This window comes from Siphateles boraxobius, unplaced genomic scaffold (genome assembly GCF_051911475.1).
Source record: "Siphateles boraxobius isolate OS27281-9 unplaced genomic scaffold, OSU_SipBor_1 5, whole genome shotgun sequence".
In the NCBI taxonomy this organism is placed as follows: domain Eukaryota; kingdom Metazoa; phylum Chordata; class Actinopteri; order Cypriniformes; family Leuciscidae; genus Siphateles; species Siphateles boraxobius.
This window is the reverse complement of record NW_027509141.1, coordinates 20570260-20587232: the sequence shown is the minus strand read 5'-3', so window position 1 is coordinate 20587232 and position 16973 is coordinate 20570260.

The following is a 16973-nucleotide window of genomic DNA, read 5'->3' as shown; positions in this document are numbered from 1 at the left end:
TTTACCAGATGTAACAGTAAGAGCAGTCATTTCGAATTATTATTGGATTTAAGATTTTCACTGAAATTACTGTACATTTGCTGTATACAATAGCCTAGTAGTTAACAATATTATTTATAATATATATTATAATATTATATTATAATATATATTACTATATGTATTAATATATAGTATATATAACAATACAATATTAAATAACATATTATATGATATATATATATATATATATTATAAGTGAATTAATTTTATAATCTATAATATTCTATGTGTTTTCTGTTTTGTTTTTTGCTCTCGTTATTTATAACAAAGAAGTGGGTGGCAAGTTAATGGGGTATAGATATTTTCGAAACTGATCAAAGAAAAACAATTACCAGTATTGGATTGGCATCATTATCTGCAAGGCTGCAGTATGGGTATTTGTAACGGATATGAAAAAGTGGCCATCCAGTCATTGGCCTGTACCAAAGTAATTAACTTCAAGAATCATTCTATGACTTTTTATTTGTAAATGTAGGTTATGTTTCCACATATTGAAAATCCCTTTTAAATCACACTCTGTATTTTCTTCACCTCTGTCCCTTTCTCATATATGTCAGCAGTCAGTATATTTTTCCTGCATGTGTTTGTCTGACACCAAGTCACAGCCTGACACGTGAAGGGCCGTCGTCGGGATCAGATGCTTCGCTGTTCACCTTGGGAAAAGCAAATGAGCTCTCTGATCCTAAAAATAACATTCAAAGTACTCCTTCTCCCTGGAGACGCCAACCATTGGCCTGGATGGGACAGGAAACAGAGTGCTTTTAAGCTTAAATCGTGTAACTTCTCCTCCAATCATCAGTGGAGCTATCAGACGCACGCTGCGTTCGTGCCTGCTGCATCTGGGATCTTTGAATGATGATGTAACTCGTCTAACACGATTTCACTCCTGAAATAATCATGAGCAAATTTGAAGTGGAAACCAAATGCTGTTTGGCTCCAAAGGCACAGCTAAAACCTGATGTCCCTCTCATTGAGGTCGCCGGCCAGCGCCAGCTGAGACTTAAACCTCAATTCGCTTGCATGTTACAAGCGCTTCAATGCCGCATTGAGACTTCCTGATTCCGAAAGGAAGTATGGAACATGGCATTCACCTGATGTGGAAGTAGAGTTGCATATTTGAGAGTGCAACTTAGCAACATCTCTCTCATTTTGCCAGTCAAATCCTCTATGACCTGAGAGAGGACTTTCTCACCGCTGGCCTTCTACCACAAACATCCCTGCCAGAACACGTCATTTAAGTCAGAGGCTGATGCACAGTGTCTGTGACCCCTGTTTCTCCTTTTTCATTTGATTCCATGAATCTTCATTTGATTCATTACGTTTCTTCCTGCAATCAGCCCCTATCACAGTGTGTGAACAATCTGTATTTTTTTTCTCCCAACCCCCTCCTTGCTCTCACACATGAGAAATACGTTTATCAACTGACCTACAGTACATTGTATATGCAGCATTACTTCTCCACAAAATACCATTGTATTTTAATAGATTCTGATGAACTTTCAAAATTTGGTTTCTGCTTTTTTATTCTTTTTAGTCTCGAATTGACATATGACATTAAAAGCATACACATCACGCGTTAATATGGATTGTAATATTACTTGTTGCAATTGGTAAGTGGCAAACATTGCTTTCAACATCGAACGTAATGGATATATTGTGTGATATATTGTCTGACTGAACAGATGACACTGATAAAGGTCATTGTCTCAAAAAAAAGACTATTCAGCTTCATTCAGTGTAATGCAAATAGAAAGTGACAAGCATTTTAATTCTGCTACACAATACTGTATATCTCTTTATGGCTTTGCCAACAAACGTGTCTCTTTTACTTTCATGTTCATTGAAAACAAGGAATGATTTTTCATGTTCATTGAAATCATTATCAAACATTTCTCTCTTTATTTCCCTGATCAATTCGTTATAGACTGCATGTTAATGAATTAGTCACTCTAATAAGATAACTGTTACGTACTGCATTTTTATTGTTTTACTCGTAATAAAACAGGCATAAGGTCAAACCCACAGAGAAAACTATCCAGATAATAACAAAGGTCCCGGGCACACACAAGCAGTGAAATAGACCAAGACCAAGACCAAGACCAAGACCAAGACCAAGACCAAGACCAAGACCAAGACCAAGACCGACCGCAGTATAACATAAACACAAACACTTTGCAATGAGTGAATGAACACACAGGGTTTAAATACGCAAACATAAACAAGATATAATGACAAAACAGGTGGCAGTAATACCATGATGAGTCGAGGCAATGGGTTATGGGAAATGGAGTTCCCGCTGGTGTTTTTCAAGGGTACTCCAGCAGGCTGGTGTAAAAAAAACCTCTCCATGCTTCAAGTAAAGTTTTTATTTTATTTATTTTATTTTATTTTAAAAAATGTTTTATTTATTTTTTAGGTTGTACATGTGCTTCTTTAAAGGAATAATTCACTCAAAAATCTAAATTCTCTCATCATTTACTCACTTTACTGCCTTTTGTTCATCTCCCGAACACAAATGAAGATATTTTAAATATTTTCTCTTTTAAATAATTTTTTGTCCATCTATTGAAAGTCCACGCAACCTAAATGTCCCTTCAATAAGTTCATAAAGACATTGTAAAAAATTGTTCATATGAATCGAGCAATTTAATCCAAGTCTTCTGAAAAGACTCAGTCACTTTATATGATGAACAGATTTAATTCAAGCTTTAATTCATTTATAAACGCACATACACTGTACATAACGTACATTAAATATGGTAAACAGAAGCTCAACTGTGTTTGCTTCACAAGTGATTTTCATTTATTGGCGAACTATCCATTTAAGCTTTTCACAAATCTCAAGACAAGAAACTTGCATATAGCGTGTTAAGATTTTGTAGCACATGCCATGATGTTCACTAGTTCAGTGCTGTCTAGTCATTGCTTAGGTTTTTGGCATTGCGAGCAGTATGTCCTGATCTATAATACCATGTGACCTATTAACCTCTTTTGCAGGGAGAAAGAGAGAGAGATAAAGAGGGAAAACAAACATAAAACTGACATACCGATTTTGTGTAATCTCCTTTTCCCCTGACTCAGTAAATATCCCATTCTCATAATATGCAAGGAAATAAATAAGTACACATTTTTGACTTAAGTAGAGCTGATCTTGCCTGTTTCAAGATTTTAGCTAAAGCCGAAATCATGACTGTTATTACGCCTCTTTTTGACGTGTTTGCTACTATAAAAGACACACTGAAGGATTTTAACCCCGAAATAGCTGAATTGCACTTTTGTATAAATATTTATAAAATTGTGTACACACTCACATGACAGAATATTGTCATATTATTGGCCTTATAAATTAAGTTTTATTTTACATGGAGCGGATCACCTCATGTTGAGATATACACAACCTGACGAATATTGCTTTATCTCAGTATCTTTTGCTCACTGAATAAATGAATGTGGCCAGACAGTCCCCGACCCCACTTGTGGATATCATCCACGCGCTCGCGGGACTACACCAACAACAACATCAAGTGCTGCTGGCCATGGAGGAACAGCAGGAGCGTCGTTTCGAGACGCTCCTTCGGGCCCAGCAGCAGGACCGCGAGCTGTTCCGGAGCTGGATGGAACGGGAGGTTCGGCCCGTTCCATCATCGCCAGCCACGTCCTCGGCCCCACCTGTGCCTCTCAGCAAAATGGGTCCGGAAGACGACCCAGAGGCTTTTCTGGACCTCTTTGAGAGGTCGGCCGAGGCCTGGGGCTGGCCGGCCGCGGACTGGCCAATGCAGTTGATACCTTTGCTCTCCATAGAGGCTCAGGTCGCCGCACAACAGCTGCCAGTCCGGAACCTCCTGGTCTATAAAGACCTCAGACGCGCTATTCTACAGCGGAGCAAAGCCGCCAGCGGTTCCGGTCTCTGGAGTTGGGGGAATCCGGCCGACCCTTTGTGCAGTGGTAGCAGTTCGTGGGTCCAGTATTACCGCCCGACTTCGCTGGACCAGGCCATCCAAATGGCGGAGGACGAAATGGTGGCGTGCCCAGGGGTCGGCGAGCCCTTACCAGCGGCTTCTCTCTCTCTCTCTCTCCTCCCTCTTTGTCTCCTCGCCCTATCCCTTCTCCCAGGTCCAGAAGTGGGTTCGTGCCCAGGCCGGCGCCCCGATGGAGGACCCGTCCGGCGTTAGAGCCTGTCCCGGCTCCCAGAGCGCCGAATAAGGAAACATCCTCCGCCCCTGGATCCTCTCCCTCTCTCGTGCCCATGCTCTCCCCACGCCAAACCCTTGACCCACTTCCCGCCACTGGGGCGGCGGGAAGGGCCGGGCCGGCCTGTTGGCGTTGCGGGGACCCTGGGCATTTTGTCGACCGGTGTCCTGTGATGGAGGTAGGGACACTGGTCAGGGTCCCTGACACACCACAGGCTGCCCCCGATCAAGCCGGGCTGTACCAGATACCAGTGAGTATAAAGGTGGGTACCTATCAGGCTTTGGTGGATTCAGGTTGTAACCAGACCTCTATTCATCATAATCTGATTCAATCCGGGGCATTGGATAAAAGCCGCATGGTTAAGGTACGGTGTGTGCACGGGGAGGTGGTAGAATATCCCTTAATGCCAGTCATTATCCAATTTCGGGGCCAAAAGCATAGCGTGGAGGTGGCCGTTACTCCGCACCTCCGTCACCCGCTAATTTTGGGGACCAATTGGCCAGGATTCAAAACATTATTGGGGCATTTGTGTGCGGGTGCCTCTGGGGGAAAAAAGAGGCGGGGGAAGAGAGCGGTCGCTCAGGTAGGAGAGGTTGTACCGGGACCATCGGAACCTGTGCCAGAGGGACAGAGTGCTATTGAAAGAACGTCTCTTTCAGAGCGCGATGACTTTCCTCTGGAACAGTCCCGAGATGAGACGCTCAAAAATGTGTTCGATCAGGTCCGTACAATCGTCGGACAATCTCTCCATCCAGATCGTTCTCTTTCATATCCTTATTTCGCAATCATAAAAGATAAGTTGTATCGGGTGACCCAGGACCCTCAATCAAAGCAAGATACAACTCAATTATTAGTTCCGAAAAGCCGCCGGGAAATGCTTTTCCAGGCGGCTCACTGTAATCCGATGGCTGGGCATTTAGGGCAGGCAGCTACACTGAATCGTTTAATGACCCGATTTTTTTGGCCGGGCATTCACGAGAATGTACGCAAGTGGTGCGTGTCTTGTCGTGAATGTCAGTTGGTGAACCCACCGGCCGATACAAAAGCACCATTGTGCCCCCTTCCTTTAATAGACGTCCCCTTCGAAAGAATTGGCATGGACCTCATCGGGCCATTAGAATGATCTGCACGGGGACATCGCTTTGCATTAGTCCTAGTGGATTATGCAACGCGATATCCAGAAGCAGTGCCGCTTCGCAATATTTATGCGAAAAGCGTGGCGAGCACGCTGTTTTCTTTAATCTCCCGGGTGGGAATCCCTAAAGAGATTCTCACCGATCAAGGCACGGCGTTTATGTCACAGACAATTCACGAACTTTACGAATTATTGGGTATTAAATCGATTCGAACCAGCGTTTATCACCCATAAACAGACGGACTGGTGGAACGCTTTAATCGCACGTTGAAATCCATGATTCAGAAGTTCGTTCAAGAAGACGCCAAAAATTGGGATAAGTGGCTAGAAGAACCCCTCTTGTTCGCTGAACGCGAGGTCCCACAAGCCTCCACGGGGTTTTCCCCCTTCAAACGTCTTTATGGGCGTCAGCCCCGCGGGGTGCTAGACGTGCTTAGAGAAACTTGGGAGGACGGACCTTCGAATAGCAAAAATGAAATTCAATATGTCATGGACCTGAGAACAAAACTCCACACCTTGGGGTGGCTTTCTATGGAGAATTTGTTACAGGCCCAGGACAAACAAAGTCGGCTGTACAACAGGGGAGCTAGACTACATGAATTAACACCGGGAGATAAAGTACTTGTATTACTTCCCACGTCCAGTTCGAAATTACTCGCGAAGTGGCAAGGACCCTTTGAGGTCACACGGCGAGTCGGGGATCTCAACTATGAGGTTATTCGTACAGACAGAGGAGGAGCACATCAGGTTTACCACCTCAATCTCCTTAAAAAATGGAATGAGGCGGAATCAGGGATGTTGGCAACGGTAGTGAGTGGGGAGGAGGATCTTGGTCCAGAAGCGAATTCAAAATCTCAATCTCTCACTCTGGCCGCTGGTGGAGACCACCTCTCGCCGTTCCAAATCACTGATATACCTAATTTACAAACGGAGTTTGCTGATGTTTTCTCACCCCTGCCCGGCCGAGCCGACCTCATTCAGCACCACGTTGAGACCGAGCCGGGTGTAGTAGTGCGCAGCCGTATCGCTTACCTGAACATAAAAAGAAAATAGTTCAGGATGAATTGAAAGCTATGCTGGACATGGGGTAATAGAAGAATCCAACAGTGACTGGGCAAGCCCGATAGTTTTGGTACCTAAACCTGATGGCTCAGTCCGGTTCTGTGTGGATTATTGCAAGGTGAATGCTGTGTCGAAATTCGACGCATATCCAATGCCTCGGGTTGACGAGTTGCTTGATCGGCTCGGCACCGCTCGATTTTATTCGACACTGGATTTAACGAAGGGATATTGGCAGATCCCCTTAACTCCAATGTCTAAAGAAAAAAACGCCTTCACATCGCCGTTTGGATTACACCAATTTGTCACTCTTCCTTTCAGCTTGTTCGGGGCTCCAGCGACCTTTCATCGCCTGATAGATAGAATTCTCCGGCCGCATGCTGCATATGCCGCTGCGTACTTGGATGATATTATCATCTTTAGTAATGACTGGCAGCGTCATATGCAACATTTGCGGGCTGTCCTCGGGACGCTGCGAGGGGCCGGGCTCACGGCCAACCCAAAGAAGTGTTCGGTTGGGCGTGTGGAGGTTAGGTATCTGGGCTTCCACTTGGGTCATGGACAGGTGCGTCCCCAAATTGATAAGACGGCAGCAGTTGCGACCTGTCCGAGACCTAAGACCAAAAAGGAGGTTAGGCAGTTCCTGGGGCTAGCGGGATATTATAGAAGGTTTGTGCCTAATTATTCGGACCTCGCTAGCCCGCTGACTGACCTAACAAAAAACGAAGCACCAGATAACGTCCAGTGGACGGAGCAGTGTCAGCGGGCCTTTACCCAGATAAAGGCTGCTCTATGTGGTGGACCGCTCTTACAGGCTCCTAACTTTGCTCTCCCTTTCATCCTACAGACTGACGCCTAGGACAGGGGGCTGGGCGCTGTCCTGTCCCAGGAGATGGAGGGCTGGTGCTGTACATTAGTCGGAAGCTCTCTAAAAGAGAGACTAAGTACAGCACCATTGAAAAGGAGTGTCTTGCCATCAGTTGGGTCGTTCTCACTCTCCGCTATTATCTCTTGGGACGGGAGTTCACCCTCTGTTCGGACCATGCTCCCCTGCGATGGCTCCACCGCATGAAAGATACCAACGCGCGGATCACCCGGTGGTATCTGGCTTTACAACCTTTTAAATTTCAGGTGATCCACAGGCCGGGTGCACAGATGGCTGCGGCTGACTTCCTCTCCAGGAGGAGGAGGGGGGGGGGGGGGCTGCAGGCCGGATGGCTCCCCGGCCTGAGTCGGTGGTGGGGGTATGTGGCAAGGGGGGCGTGGTTTAGCGGAGTCTTTAGCGGAGAGCGAGGGCGGAGCCGAGCGGTGAGTAAGTGGGTCAAGTGCAAAATGACGAACACCTGTTTCTGATTGCAGTGATTGGCGTGGGGAAAGGCGGTTTAAAAGCCGGCTGGTCCAAGAGAGCGGGGAGAGAGAGAAGGACTGTGGACTCGTACACCACCCGTGACTGGAGAAAAGGAAACTTGCTGGACTGAGTTATTTATAAGTGGAAAGAGTATATTGTGAACGTTGCTATAGAGTTTTCTATGGTGAAGGCGCACCTCGCGCACATTATCGTTCTATTTTTAAAAAGTAAATAAAGTGTATGAGTTCCAGTCAAGCCGACCATCACACCCACGACCATCACACCCACACTTCTTCCATCACACCCACATTGAACTCACACTACAATGAATAAATCAAATCACTTGTACCGGAAACAGGCAACAATGATTATTGTCAGGTATTATTTTGTGTGGTTACATACCATCATATGAAAATTAAATAAATTGTTTATATTCCATGAAATGTAAAACGGTGAATTTAAATAAATGAGCATTAATGTGATATTATGTATTTACAGTGTCCAAGTAAACGTATTAATTCAGTGATGTCAGCATCACTCTTGCTGCATAATCTTTATTAACTAAACCAGCTGACTGGATGCTCAAATCTCTCTTTCTTTGCTCTTCCTCTGTCTTATCCTTTGTCTTTCTTTCTCTGTGGCTGCAATCCTGTTCATTAGCTTAATATGAATGCACTCTGAGTGCTATCAAATTGCTGGAAAGTACCATAAAACCGTTCAAACATCCTTTGGTCAGAATATGATCCCTTAAAACTCTTCAGCAGGTGGATTAAAATAATCTTTTTTTAAGCCCAGTTTGATTTTTGGATTAGCTTGAAATGTTTCACTGTATCCTTCTTTGAAAGTCATTATCAAAACACAGTTAAACCTAAAAACAAAACTTATTGGAATTCATTGGCTACTAGATGAAAAGAGGCACATGAAGAACTTTTCTATTAAATCAAAATGGTCCGTTCACGGTGATGTGCAAGGTATTCTAAATAAACTGTCACTCAAAACATGGATGGACTTTGGAATCAGCCTTGATAGGCTTTACAAACAAGATGAATAAAAGGCTTTTGTTCTGCTTTAATTGAACCTCTGTCCTTGTGAACATGTCTATGTTTGATCTTGTTGACTATTTGAAGAGAAATGTTAAATGTCTAGATAGGAACTTTGTGACCTTGCTTAGACTTTGACCCTGGGAGTGTGTTTATGTGCACAGATGAGAAAATATTTTGTGGGTCTGTACAGCTCAATCATGTAACTTTCTCTGTACACCATATTTCTTTGATAGGTGTAAAACTCAGATGTATTTATGTCATTCATGTATTCAATTATTCATGCTCCCATTTTGTTGTTTTGCTTTGTACTTTTTGTCATCAGTATCAATGACAAATTAAATGAACAGGTGAAATTTTTTCCTGTGCATGTAAATGTTGACAGGATCTAAAGTGCTCCTTATGTTTTGTTTTTTTAAAGTTAGTTTTGTTTCTTCTGTCTCTTGGTTAACATGCATTCAAGGTCAAAAACACTTAAATTTTCTCATAATATACATTGCAGCATCACCTCTTTTCTCAGTGTCTAAAATGGTTCGATAAAGGTTTATGTCTCTCTAAACACCATCTTTCCGAGAGCCTACTCTGCTGTGATTGGTCAGATGGCCCATTCTGTTGACTGGTCTACAGCTTATAGTGCGTGTCAGAAATGAAACATCGATTACCATTTCTGAATTTCAGCTCCGGAGGCTTCCTCAGCACTCGATACACAGTGAAACAAACAGTAACGAAGGTTTAAGCTTCACCATACCAAGTCCTCATCCTTTGGAAGTGCATGCAAAGTGGATTTTCGCAGCGCCAAAAAAAACAAAAATGTCAGCAACACAAACCAAAGTCATCCAGGCCCCAGCAACAACTAGTGTTTGAGGGTGAGTCAAAGTAGGTGTTGTTTGCAGGCAGCAAATGAAGACCATAGACTGGCATTATGCACATTTGTTACAAATGTACTGTAGGTTCATGCAGGAATATAAGGCTGGAATTACTGACGACTCGTTTCAGGCGGTTCAGAATTAATCCTTTCATTTGGGAGACAATAACATTGATCGTACACTATATGATCTTTGAAACTTTATACTTGAAACTTGATACTAAACTTTATAACCTTTTATATTCAAACAATTTTGAAAATGAATTCAATTTTGGGGTGAACTGTCCCTTTAAGTGTAGGCTATATCTGCTTATATCAATGCTTCAATTCTGCTTTGGCTTTTGCTCCTCACCACCCACTTTGTGGGGCTTCTTGTACAGATTCAGTGAACCGCAGCTTTATAAGAGCACCTCCTGCTCTCTTATGTATGTAGTATGACTATGTGTGTCTAGGAAGCTCCTGTAGAACCTGGAACAGCTCCAAACCATACCATGCTGCTTGGCCCCAGTATCTCTTTATATGGTTCCAGTGTCAGCTTCCTCTCAGACTGCAGGAATACTTTGAAAGTGATGTGGAAGGATGAGATTCATTCTGGTGTGATCAGTTTCAATAACAATATTACCTACAAATTACATTGCCATTTTTTTATCATTTCCTCCTTTTTTTGGAGCATGAGTGGTGAGTGAATTACAGCAAACACATAACCTCGACTGGCCCATGGGTTAGACACAATATGCTGAATGTTATGCAAGATGAGGACTTTGTACCCTTAAATGTGAATTTTGCAAAGGGTATGGGAGGTTTCACACACACACACACACACACACACACACACACACACACACACACACACACACACACACACACACACACACACACACACACACACACACAAACACACACACACACACACACACACACACAAATATTTTTTTTATATAGGCCCCATTAAAGCAAATGTGTCTATAAAGAAGCACATTTGTGGAAAAGATAAAAAGTAACTCTGATCAAGGTCCAGATCACTCCCTATCCACACTGCTGCCTCTAGTGGCAGATACCTTACTCTACAGTAAACACCAATGGTGATTTGTTAAAAAAAAATTTTTAGGGTAGACTAACATTAGATGACAAAATCTTCTAAGTGTGGCCCTGTTATTCAGTTTGTCAAGTAAAGGCCCTCCTTTAAGATTGCGCTGTGCACCAACGGTTTCCGCTCGTGCTCATTGATTCTGTATCTGGATTTTATCATTTGAAATGATGATATTGTTCCTGACACACTGTATATAGCAACTAAAGGACACAACGGGTTGAACAGGCTCTAAGGCGCAGTGAAATAAAAACAGGACAGTATGTTTGATAGCTTTTATAAATAGTTGAGCAAAGGAAAGAGGAAAAATATCTGAGATATCTGCGGAATTCCAGGCTTCCAAAGAGTTCTGGACTTACAAACTGTGTCATTATTTTCCAAAATTATGATTCTTTTGTTGTTGTTATTTATTTGTTTGTTTAAAGTACTTTTTCAGCAGTGTAATATAATATAATATAATATAATATAATATAATATAATATAATATAATTAGTGCTGTCACGCACACACACATATACATACATTATATATATATATATATATATATATATATAATATAAACAGATATACAAACTTTTATGTTAGATGCAATTAATTGTGATTCATTTATTTTACAGCACTAAATATAATATTATATTATATTGTTCAACAATTTGGGTCAATATGTTTTTTTGAAAGAAATTAGCATAATATTTTTATTCAGCAAGGACGCATTAAATTGATCAAAAGTGACATTAAAAAAAGATTTATAATGTTACAAAAGTGAATTCTGTTCATATAAACTTTTACATTTATCAAAGAATCCTGAAAAATATGCATCACGGTTTTCCACAAAAATATTATATTAATTACATCATTAACATCTTTAGCAGCAAATCAGCATAATGATTTCTGCCGGATTGTATGACACTGAAGAAGACTGGAGTAATGACTGCTCAGACAGTCAAAAACATAAAAAGTTCACCAAAATTGTTAATAGACTAGAATAGAATAGAATAGAATAGAATAGAATAGAATAGAATAGAATAGAATAGAATAGAATAGAATAGGGCCTACCACCACATACCATGAAAATTGAGATGAAAAGAGCTAGGTGCTCTGTTCACAAACCATTAAAGGTCTGGATTGCCTCAAGAGAATAAGCTTTAAACTTTTTACGTAACTTTTGGTGATAACCTCTAATTGCTGGCCCACATTTAATAGCTCTTTCTACAACAGAGACAGAGCCATTATAAGCGCTAATTCCAGATAAAGGATTAGCCAGCTAACGCTAGCACATAATTTATGCTAATGTCTCTTGCATGTGTTAAAGTGCGCTTTGAGGCTCTGTGTGGCAGAAAGTCTTTACGTTTCTTTATGTGTGAGCTATAATACAGTGTTGGCTGAAATCCAGATGAAAATAAGGAAAGTAAGCATGTATCAAACATATGCCAGGATAAAGGGGCCATATAGCTAGTTGTTACAGTGCCTATGAGTATATAGGTCAATTCAAAACGTATAAAGTTTCAGGCAGTGCAAGACCAGAATAATTCAAAACAGCATCTTTCCAAAATAACTTTCAGAAGATGCGTGTCTTACCGGAATTTGGCTATATAGGCCTATACTCACAAAGAAAATATTGTTGAAGTCTTTTTAGAGCCTTGCTCTTTCTCTCTCTCTCTCTCTCTTGCTCTGCTTTGGTACATTTACTCTCTACCTCAGGCTTAACATGGCACATTCAATTACATCTTAGTCCACAATACGTCCGTTTCTGCTCATACTGTGATATGATTTAAGAAGTAGGGCCTACAGGGTGTATCTGTAAATATGCATAGACACAGACTAAAATGTACATGGACACCATTCGTTTTCATAATACTTACGTTATCGAAAATTTCCATATGGACCTGTTCTTTTACTTATGAAGACAGGACAGTCAACATGAAAACAAAATAAACCTGTTTGCTTTTTAATACTTTTTATAGCAATTAATTGGTGTAGTCCTGTTTAATCTTTTTCTTGTATTGACTATCTTATTTCACTCAAAAATATATTTAAAAAAATACTGTATCATTATGGAAATAAAATTGTGGTTGTGAATGCGATTTCAATGCTCTAGGACAATTCCGTTTGGTGCCACTAGTTGTGAAAAAACACAATTTCCCCTTTAAAGTTGGCATGAAATGGAAGTTGGGATAGTCCTTTCATCCCAATAGAATACAGTAGTCGGTTCCGCAAGTAAAAACTCCATTCATTTTCACCATAGGGAAATTGGTTTTTAACGATAAGAAACCTCAGAAAGTCAGATTTACTGTGAACTATATCAGTGGTATTTGTTTCTGCTGAAGCCATCAGACATTATTTTTAAATTTAAAATTATTTTTTAAATAATAATGAATTCCTGGTAAAAACAAACAAACAAAAAACATTACCCATGATGCTTTACTGAAAATTACACCAATTAAAAAAAATTGTTGTAACCAATTACCAATTACACCAAAGTTGAAAAAAGCAACACATGCCAAAATATCACTTTAGCTTCGCCCACTCCAATGAAGCACTGCCAAAGTAATGGAGTCGACCGATCTACACTCTCAAAATACTTAAATGTTTTTATATACATGCATATTTTGTAATTAACAAAAAATATATTGTTTTTACATACATAATCAACATTTGTAAATTAGTTTTTTATTTCTCCATAGCATATTCGATTATGCTGTTAGCAATTCTTCATGGGATTGTAATTCTTTCCCCTTACTAAAGCCGCAAAGTACAGTCTTGTACCTTTGTCATTTTGTCTGATTTTCAAAAGCTTTTTTGGTTCAAATCAAAGTTGTGATTCACCATAGCTGATTGACTTGGTTCATGGCTTATAACTCTTTAACAACATTTTTATAAATCCCTATGGGAAAAATGAATGGAAAATTACTTCCGAAACCAGCGTCGCTGGAAAAATGGGGCAGGCACTGTTGCACTCCATTATATCAATATATTGTTATACTATATTACATCTATATATATTATATGATGTATATCTGAGTGAAAAAACTCCTTGAACAAGAAAAAAATGAATTAATTGGATCATTGGAAGGTTGTGGTTGGCTATTGTGTGATCTCATGTGAGTGACAGGTTGCCATCGCAAGAGGGAGGGGAAGTTCTTTTCATTAAATGCCCCCTGAAATCAAAATTTATGTTATGAATATGTTAGCATTAAGGTAATGAATAAGCTAGTGTGTTTCAAAACAATGACAAAATTCACATTTAGGAGATATAAGCATTCAAAACTTACAGACTCTCACTTCCGCTAGAATGGAATAGCCTACGGATTTTTATGACATCACCGCGAACTTCAGCATCTCATCACATCTTCTGTCCAATCAAATGCTCTCTAGAATCTAAAGCTCAAACTGATACGGTCTGACTCAAAGACGGTTGGTTCATTTTAATCCTCATCATCAGTAGACGATTCTGCAAAGTCCGTTAGTGCAGGAGAATGTGGTGTAGAAAAATCCTCTACTATTGAATTTAACATATCATCAGCGCTCGGATTCGCTTTCATGGTGCTGTCAAGTACAACTTGCTGTGAGGTAAGTTCTGTGAGGTAAACTAAACGCTATTGGCTATTTGAAAAGGGGGAGGAGCCATTCAATATGTCCCACCTTAGCTTCCTGTTTCAGTGGAAATTAAATTACTTCCACGCATCATACAAAGCTGCGGGTTTCAAGGCACTTCAGTGGGTCTTTAAAGATTACTATAGTGCATGAATAAAAAAATAATAATGAAGTGCAAGGAAAAATTATTTGTAATAAATACTGCAATATTCCGTAAAAAAACAAAACAAGAATTGTCCATTTTGATTTCATTGTGACTTTAATCTCGTAATCTTGTAACTGTGTATCTTTTTATTATATTGTATTATTCATTATTTTGTGCAAATACACATGTGCACACACTCCTAGTTATATAACTCAGGAAAGAAAGTGATCCATGTCAGCGAGCAGCTTGTAAAGCGTGAGCTTTGTGGGCCAGGGTGTTGTGAGCACAAAACACTCTGTGCTTCTTCTGCGTTGGATCATGTGTAAGAGAGAAAGAGAGCAAAGGGTGGCAGAATATTCTGTTTTCCTGTCATCTCCTCTGTAGGTGTCTGTATGTATGTATGTGCTCGAGGCAAGCTGTGTCTGAGAAGCAGATGTAGAAACTCCTAAGATTAGGGAGGTGAAATGCACTAAATAAATACTCATAGCCAGCTTGTCAAATTTGTAAAAGCATGTAAACAAATCATATCATTATTTCTGTTCAGTCTCCAGCCTCAGTATTTTTGGCTACACGGTTACTTGGCTTGGACTGAGATTAAAGAAAGCTTAGGTGTGTGTAACATACTGATGAGATGACCAGACCTGTGGTCGACCCACAACTGACAGTCAAGTTTAATTAATGTAAGAAAAACACAGAGTTTAAAAATTGCTATTCCCACCTCTTACTTCACAGTGCCATGAATAATAAAAACCCCTTTTGATGATGAGGTCTAAAAGCACTGGACAGATATACATGACAACTAGGAAATACAGTGAAATCATCTATCTTCTCCAACTGCTGGAGGTGAGATCTGGCTTGAGTCTCATTAAGTTCATATGAAGTTCCCCAGGTCCCAGTATTAGTGGACTGAAAAATCGACTGAGACATTTCATATAATACCGGTCAATAACAACCTTGCTGAGGCAAGGGAAATGAGAGAGAAACCTCACAAAATGAAATCTATAAGCAGTATACACTTTGCTCACGTACGCTCCCACAGAGCACTGGGTAATTACTCCTGGACAAAATAGCAGGTGATCTACGGGCATATTGAAGGCCAGAAACCATTAGTGCATTCAAATGAGAAAACACATGTAAACAATCTGAGATTTCCTAGAAACTTTCACTGTAATTTAATGGTAAAACTTTCATTGCTCGATTCAAATTACACAGACGGAAGAACCACACGTCATCAAGTTCTTTATACTGCATGCCAGGTAAAACATTTTTTTTTAACAATAATCATACTTGTCAGTTATTAGGGCTTTCATATTGTGTGTGTGTGTGTGGGGGGGGGGGGGGGGGGGGGTCTGCTGATAAATGGCATACTACTTTTAATTAAATTATTAATACTACTGCTAATAAATTAAAATAACACAATTAATATGTATAAATAATATACTTCTTATAATTATAATACCAATAAATGGCATACATTTACTACTATTACTCCATGTTGTAATATTCTAATAAATAAAAATAAGAAGATTTTAAAATAAAGTAATAATTCTTAATAAAACACAATAAAATATAGGCTAATAAAAACTGTAAACTATCTAGAATATTATGTTGAAAGACGGTGTAATGATTATGTTTAAAAGATTAAAAGAGGCTCAAAATGATCATTCAAAGCCATGCGTACAATTTAAACTAATTAAGGATAGAAACTGATATATTAGCCATTTTTTCTTGGTAAAAAAACATCTGAATGTGCAAAGTACTTTCTGAAGAATGTACAGACCCAAGTATATGGGTCTAGATATATAGAAATTTAGATAGTTTATATTCATTCTTATTGTTATATTGACTCCATGCAACAATACATCCATGATTTGGTAAGTGAAAGCCATTTCTGTTTATGTATTTTGTCCATTTGGTTAATCCTTAAACATTAGCTTTTAGGCACTGCAGACTTGTAGCATGGTCCAGATAATAATCACTGTCAGCAATTTGTCTCTGTCATAACTGCTTCATGTAATTTCTTTTTGTTCATATGACATTATGGTGTCAAACTAGTTATTGTGCTGATTACTGTGATTATTCTGCATGTCCTTCATTATAGGTTGCTGTGAAACTATTCAAAGCATTGTTCAAGGAAAGTGACATAACCCATCCAAAAGAGTGTGGGTGTAGGACTATATTTCTATATCAAAAGCTCTGTATAGACAGTCATCACAGTAACACAGAACTGCAAGTAGTAACTAACAATATTATCATAAAATTTTTGTTAGCTGCAGTCATTTTTTATCCAATAAGTTCAAGATCAGAGTGGAAAAGCCTGTTTGTCTTGATTACAGACATATGACTCAAATTGTTTTCAATGAACAAATATTATTGAAATAAAAGTCAACACCCATCTTACGATTTATGCTGTAAGTTAGGGTCAAAATATTGCATTCGGTAATTTTATTTTTATCAGAGAGGAGCA